Raw genomic sequence first — 7,179 nt, 5'->3', positions numbered from 1 at the left:
AGACAGAGCGCATGCCCTCGCGTAATGTGCCAGCACCGAACATGTCAATAGTTACCTCAGAGCAACTCAATTTTTTTCATATCCTACTCCTAAAAAAAACAAAGTACCCAGTTCGAGCTACACCCTTGGAAAAGAACCGACACCAAAATAAAAAGCAGTGGATACTACCTAACTATCCTTAAAAAAAGATCTTTTTGGTATTTTTAATCGGACTTTAATCCCTCAAAAAAATTGTCCAAAAGATCCATCATCGAGAAACGTCTGAACTTTTTCAATTTTTTTTTCTATTTTTGTATTTAATTTTTTTTAAATTAGACTATGTCTACTACGGGTTCCTAAAAGAAAAACTAATAAAATAAAAAAATAGATTTATACAATTTACATTACATAAAGTAGTTCCCCCACCCCACACTTAGCATATGCATAGTCCCCGATGCATGTAAGAATTTAAAGCAAAGTAAGGAGGAAAGAAGTGCTCCCTGCTAGTCGGATTCTACCTCGTCAGAATACCCACCAGCAGCAGCTCCGGGCTCATCCTCATCATCCGCTCTCAGGGGCAGCAAAGCCAAGGGCCCCATGATGTCAGCATCAAGATCATCCTTAGTGTCTGAGCCTTTGTGGGTGTTCTCATCCTCTGACGGGTGAACAGAACTGCCAAGTGAAATTCCCAACATCTCTTTGGAAGAACTGGACATATCAATACGTAGATGCATACGCTCCTCGTCTGACACGCCCAACCTGCTCATGATCACATTTAGGTAGCTATAGAGATACCTGTTGAAGTTTTCGTCCCTCTCATTCTATACCGCCTGGCTTAGCTTAGATGTAGACTACAACAAGGATTCTCAAATTTGCATGGCCCGGGCACTCTAGAAACTTATCCATCTTCATTTCTCTTAACCGGGCAAGCATGTCCAAGAAGTTCTGTTCCAGAGTTTCCACATTAATTCCCATTTCAGAGACATACCACCCATATGGCACAAAGTTATTATGCCATTGTATGGCATCCTCACGAACAAGATCCAAATGAGGCCTTGGTCTCGATGGTGCCTTCTTCGATCCGTCGGCAACCTATTTCCCTTTAGCTTCCCGAGATGACCTTTGCCTTTGCTTGCACTTTTTAGGAGTGAGAACAGTGGTTGAGGATTTCGCCACTCCTTTACCCATGTTCGCACTATCACGAGCCATATCACCCTACAACACAAATAATAATGAATGAGAGAATGAGTCAAGAAATTCGTCGACGGATATCGTGAGAGTCAAAGATGACCCCACACTTAAAATCGAAGGCTCTATGTAATATACCTACAATATTGGTTAAAATGCACAAGTGTTGCACCACAAGGCGATGGGTACTCAAGACTTCCCCATGCCGCACAATTATAATGCACTAACTATGCCACACAAATCAAACAGTCGATCATGCGAAGTGACTTAGCCTTACTGCAAGCAAGTAACAAATGGTCCTATTCTCTACAACTAATATACTACACTAGCTAATTCTAACAAAGTGCTACAACATACATAGTACAAGATACATGGAGTGGGTGGCATGGTTATAGCATGTGAATATTAAAGACAAGATTTGGGTTAGGTAAACCCACCCCCAACACCCCACACTTAGCCCGATATCACATACAACTACACTTGGCTACTAATAGGTGAGGACATAAATGAACCTCCTAATCCTTTCCCTCTCAGTGGGAACCAACTGTGAATACCTAATTTCTTTGAATTTATTTGCGCTTTTTTTATGTGAGTTTAATTAAAAAGTACTAACATATGTTAACTTTTTATTTGTATATTTTAGTTTGCATCTTTATAGGATTTTCTTTTTTCTTGTATAATTTCATTAGAGATACAAGGGATTGGGCTCGTGTATTTTAGTTAAAATTAAGCCAAAATTGGCCCAAATTTTGTGCCCAATTCGGTCATACCCAGTCCAAAATGGCTGGCCAAGACTTGGTCCAAAACGGCGTAGCTCAATGATAAAACTATGCCGTTTCATTAAGTGAATCAAGATTAAATCTCATCCATTCATCTCTCTCTCATCCAATGGTCCACAATCAATCTCCCAATTAGGTATTTAAGACGTAGAAATGCTGAAATTTTGCCCCTATTTCCTCCATAATTCCTTTCTTCTTCCTCTCTCTTCTCTCTCTAGCCGCCGCCCCTCAGCCGCCGCCACAAATCGCACACCGACAGTGGACCACCTCCAAACACCTCCAAATTCATAACATGTAATCTCTACAACCTCCTCTTTCCATATCTCGAAACCAAATCCTTCAAAACCCCCCCAAAATCTTTGAATCTTAGATCTACGAAATTTTAGCCACCACTTTTTTTCCCAAATTCTTGAAGCTCCGGCCACTACCACCCCACAAAACCTACATCAATAGATAGATGTAACGACCCAGTCAGTTGTTTTGAGAGTTAGAGACCCGAACCACTATTAGCTGCTCTCCCCGTATCTATTTCTGCAATTGTTACTTGCCGGGATGATTAGTTTTGAGTGTCGGGGTGTTTTGGGACACATAGTCCCTATATGAGAGCTTAAGCCTTAGGAAATAGATAGTAGTCAGAACTGTATGAAGACGACTCCGAAATGGAATTCCATCGGTTCTGTTAGCTCCGTTAGGTAATTTTGGGTTTAGGGACGTGTCCGGATTGTGTTTTGGAGGTCCGTAGCTCATTTAGGCTTGAAATGGCGAAAGTCGAATTTTTGGAGTTTTGGGCCGGTAGTGGAATTTTTAATATCGGGGTCGTTTTCCGATTCCAGAAGTTGGAGTAGGTCTGTAATGTTGATTATAATGTGTGCGCAAAAGTTGAGGTCAATCGGATGTGATTTGATATGTTTCGGCATCGATTGTAGAATTTTGAAGTTTCAAGTTCTTTAAGTTTGAATTGGAGGGTGAATCGTTATTTTAGCGATGTTTAATGTGATTTGAGAGCTTGACTAGGTTCGTATGATGTTATAGGATTGATTGGTATGTTTGGTTGAGGTCTTGGGGGCCTCGGGTATGTTTCGGATGCTTAACGAAATACTGGACTTAGGAAAATCTGGTGCTTTTGCTGGTTCTGCTGTAATCACACCTGCGCAAGGCTGCCCGCGTGTGCGAGCAAATTGGCACAAAAGCGGGAAAATGGAGGAGTGTCAGGGGTTGCAGGTGCGAGGTGTTTTCCACATCTGCAATGCCCGCATATGCGTTAGGGGTCTTCGGAGGTGCGCAAGGTGCGCAGAAGCGGAAGGGAATTCTGCAGGCGCGCACGCGCAGATTCGCACAATTTTTGCACAAGCGCACCCGCAGGTGCGAGCCCAGACTCCGCAGGTGTAGAAATACCTGGGCAATGGTTAAAACCGAAGGGCTTCGCGATTTTTGTCATTTGTGGACTTTGCAACTCGGTTTAGGGCGATATTTGAGGGCATTTTCGAGAGATTTCTTGAGATATGTCCCTTGTGCTTATTTTTTATAAATAATCCTGCTTCCCCATGTATTTTCCCACCTAGTTAGTGTGTATTTAAGGTAAAAATTGGGAATTGGAGGCTAGAGATTTGGAAGTTTGATTTGTGGATTTGGAGGACTATTTGGTGTTGGATTTTAGTAACTTTGATATTGTTAGACTCGTGAGTGAACGGGCTTTTGTATTTTATGATTTTTACCCGATTATGAGACGTGGGCCCCACGGGCAAATTTTGAGTTAATTTCGGAATTTTCGTTAAAATGTTGATTTCGTTAATTAGATGAGTCTATTATTGTTGTAATTATGATATGTAATTGCTTTTGGCTAGATTTGGGCCATTCAGAGCCGGATATTCGTGGAAAGGGCATTCTTACGGATTGATTGAGCTTGACTCGAGGTAAGTGGCTTGCCTAACTTTGTGTGGGGGAAATCCCCTTAAGATTTGGAATTATTGTGTCATGTGAGCGCCGTGTACGTGAGGTGACGAGTACGTACATGGGCTAGTTGTGGTAAAACCCTATTTTCTTACCGAGCAATAACATGTTTTCCTGTTATTTTGAGTTATACCATTTTAATGAGTACTAACAAATTTTCATTCTTAATTTAGTCTAATACAACATGTCTACGTGTCTTGATTGTTTATGTGAATTATGTGCAGCATGCTTAGTGATTTTCCTGCTTCTTCCCTGATAGGTACTTAGTCTAAATTTGTAAGAATTTCTTGATGTAGTTGAATTTTTATAATTCGCACTGCATATTTACTTTGGGACTACGGAACGGTATTTCGGGAGATCCCCCTGTACTACATATTTACTTTGGGACTACGGAACGGTATTCCGGGAGACCCCCATGTACATTTACATTGGCACTACGGAACAGTATTCCGGGAGATCCCCCTGCTCATTTACATTTGGGACTACGAGACGGCATCTCGGGAGATCCCCTGTTGTGTTTCTATGTACTGAGCTGTTACCTTTTATAATTTCATTGTTGTTAAATTTCAACCTTTATTTTATTGCGGTATTACACTCTATATTGTTTTATTATATATTTACCAGTAGGGCCCTGACCCGACCTCGTCACTACTCGACCGAGGTTAGTCTTGGCACTTACTGGGTACCGATTGTGGTGTACTCATGCTACTTTTTGCACATGTTTTTCGTATGCAGATCCAGGTGCACCTTATCAACCGCACTCTGATGTATAGAGACAGTTGCATCTTCTATATTTTTCATTGTTAGACTTTGATGTATAGAGACACTAGATCTTTCCTTCTGTAGTTTGTGATTCACGATGTTCCGAATTTTGGGTTTTGTTATGTATTTTTTAATAATTTGTTAGATTTTTATTTTTATTTCATTATTCCACAAAATGTTAGGCTTAACTAGTTGTAGAGAATAGGTACTGTCACGACGTCACACGGAGAGGAAAATGGGTCGTGACAAGTTGGTATGAGAGCTCTAGGTTCGTAGGTGTCGTGAGTCACAAACTGGTTTATTAGAGTCTCGCGGATCAGTACGGAGATGTCTATACTTATCTTCGGGAAGCTATGGAATCGTGCAAAAATTTGTTGGCTTCAGAGATTCTAAATTTATGTATTCTATTCTCTCACAGATGGTGAGGACACGTACAAGCGAATCTAATGAATAGGCACCCGCACCGCCTGCTAGAGCTATGAGAGGCCAGGGCCGAGGTAGAGGCCGAGGACGTCCACGTGGTGTAGCCAGAGCACCCGCACGATCTGCTACAGAGGAGCCCCCAGTAGCTCAAGCTGGAGGGCAGACACCTGAGATACCTGTTGCTTCACCAGCCCTCCAGGAGACTCTAGCCCAGTTTCTTAGCATGTTCAACACCTTAGCTCAAGCTGGATTGATTCCACTTGCTCCTGCCACATCTCAGGTCGGGGGAGAAGTACAGACTCCCATCACCGGTACTCCAGAGCAGCGGGTTCAGGTCGACCAGGTTCCAGAGATTTTACCAATGTAGGCGATAGCTCCAGCTCAGCTCGAGGTTAGGGAAACAACTTCTGAGGCGGAGCAGCTCAGACTTGAGAGGTAAAAGAAGTACCACCCACCTACTTTAAGCGGATTTGCTACAGATGATGCTCAGGGTTTTTTGGAGGAGTGTCATCGTATTCTCCGTACTATGGACGTAGTGAAGATGAGCAGGGTCTCTTTTACCACATTCCAGCTTAGAGGAGCAGCCTATCAGTGGTGGCATGCTTATGAGTTGAGTAGTCCGGCTGAGGCTGCTTCACTTACATAGACTCGGTTCTCAGACATGATTTTGAGAGAGTATGTTCCTCAGAGCCTCAAGGACTCATGGCGCGCGGAGTTTGAGCAGCTGTGCCAGGGTGCTATGACTGTGTGAGAGTATGCAGTTTGCTTAAGTGATTTGGCTCGACATGCACCGGCCTTAGTTGCCACAGTTTGAGAGAGTGTTCGACGATTTATTGAGGGTCTCCATCCCAGCATCTAGAGTAGTATGGCTAGGGAATTGGAGATGGATATTTCTTATCAGTAGGTTATGGGTATTGCCAGGATGTTCGAGGGCATGTTTGACGGGATAGAGAGGAGAGGGAGGCCAAGAGGTCTCGAGAGGCTGTTATTATTCTAGAGCTCGTACCCTAGCAGCTCGCCATGGTAGGGGTTATGTGAGTCGCCCCGTTCATTCAGCTCTTGCAGCCTCCAACGGTGTTCCAGCTCATTCTAGACCCCAGGAGCCTTATTATGCACCGCCAGTATCTAGTGTGCCTCCTGCACGAGGTGTTCCTAGCGGCCAGTCTAGCAGACCTGGACTGAGCCAGTCACAGCAGCCACGTCCTCCCAGAGCTTGTTTTGAGTGTGGCGACACTCGCCACGTGGTGAGGGATTGCCCCAGGATTAGGAGGGGTGCACCTCCACAGACTTTTCAGCCACAGTGTGCTCCACTAGGTCCTCGGGCTATGATTACAGCATCAGCTACCACCCTACGTGCTCAACCAGCTCGAGGTGGAGGTCCGGGAGGTAGAGGTCGCCCTAGAGGGGGAGGCCAGGCCAGATATTATGCACTTCCTGCTCGTATAGAGGCAGTTGCTTCTGATTCTATCATTACAGGTATTGTTCCAGTCTGTCATAGAGATGCGTCAGTATTATTTGACCCAGGCTCTACATATTCTTATGTGTCCTCTTATTTTGCCCTATATTTGGGCGTATCTTGGGATTCTTTGAGTTCCCCTATTTATGTATCTACTCCTGTAGGAGATTCTCTTATTGTGGACTGCATGTATCGGTCGTGTTTGATTGCTCTTGGTGGTTTTGAGACCAGAGCTGATTTATTATTGCTCAGCATGGTGGACTTTGATATTATTTTGGGCATGGACTGGTTGTCGCCCCATTATGCTATTCTTAATTGTCACACTAAAACCGTGACGCTGGCTATGCAAGTTTTACCGCGATTAGAGTGGAGAGGTACCTTAGAGCATACTCCCAGCAGAGTTATTTCTTTTTTTTAAAGCTCAACGAATGGTTGAGAAGAGGTGTGACACGTATCTAGCTTATGTGAGAGATGTCAGTATTGATACCCCTACAGTTGAGTCAGTTCCAGTAGTGAGGGACTTTCTAGATGTGTTTCCAGCTGATCTTCCTTACATGCCGCCTTACTGAGATATTGATTTTGGCATTGATTTGTTGTCGGGCACTCAACATATCTCTATTCTTCAATATCATATGGATCCTC

At 43.5% G+C, this 7,179-nt stretch overlaps 1 long non-coding RNA gene across 2 annotated transcripts in view; it reads left to right on the top strand.

Annotated features, from left to right (window-relative positions):
• Window positions 1-2,199: 2,199 nt before the first annotated feature.
• The window catches only part of LOC108943393 (uncharacterized), a 32,136-nt gene continuing 27,156 nt past the window's right edge, over window positions 2,200-7,179 (top strand). Inside the window, exon 1 of one of the 2 annotated variants that reach the window (XR_011414954.1) lies at window positions 2,200-2,405. This is a non-coding gene — a long non-coding RNA (uncharacterized lncRNA). The remainder of the gene's footprint in view (window positions 2,406-7,179) is intronic. The other variant, XR_001967303.3, reaches the window with a different exon arrangement.

Source organism: Nicotiana tomentosiformis, chromosome 3 (assembly GCF_000390325.3).
Source record: "Nicotiana tomentosiformis chromosome 3, ASM39032v3, whole genome shotgun sequence".
In the NCBI taxonomy this organism is placed as follows: domain Eukaryota; kingdom Viridiplantae; phylum Streptophyta; class Magnoliopsida; order Solanales; family Solanaceae; genus Nicotiana; species Nicotiana tomentosiformis.
The sequence above is the reverse complement of the archived record's forward strand: the minus strand, read 5'-3'. Positions and strand labels throughout refer to the sequence as shown.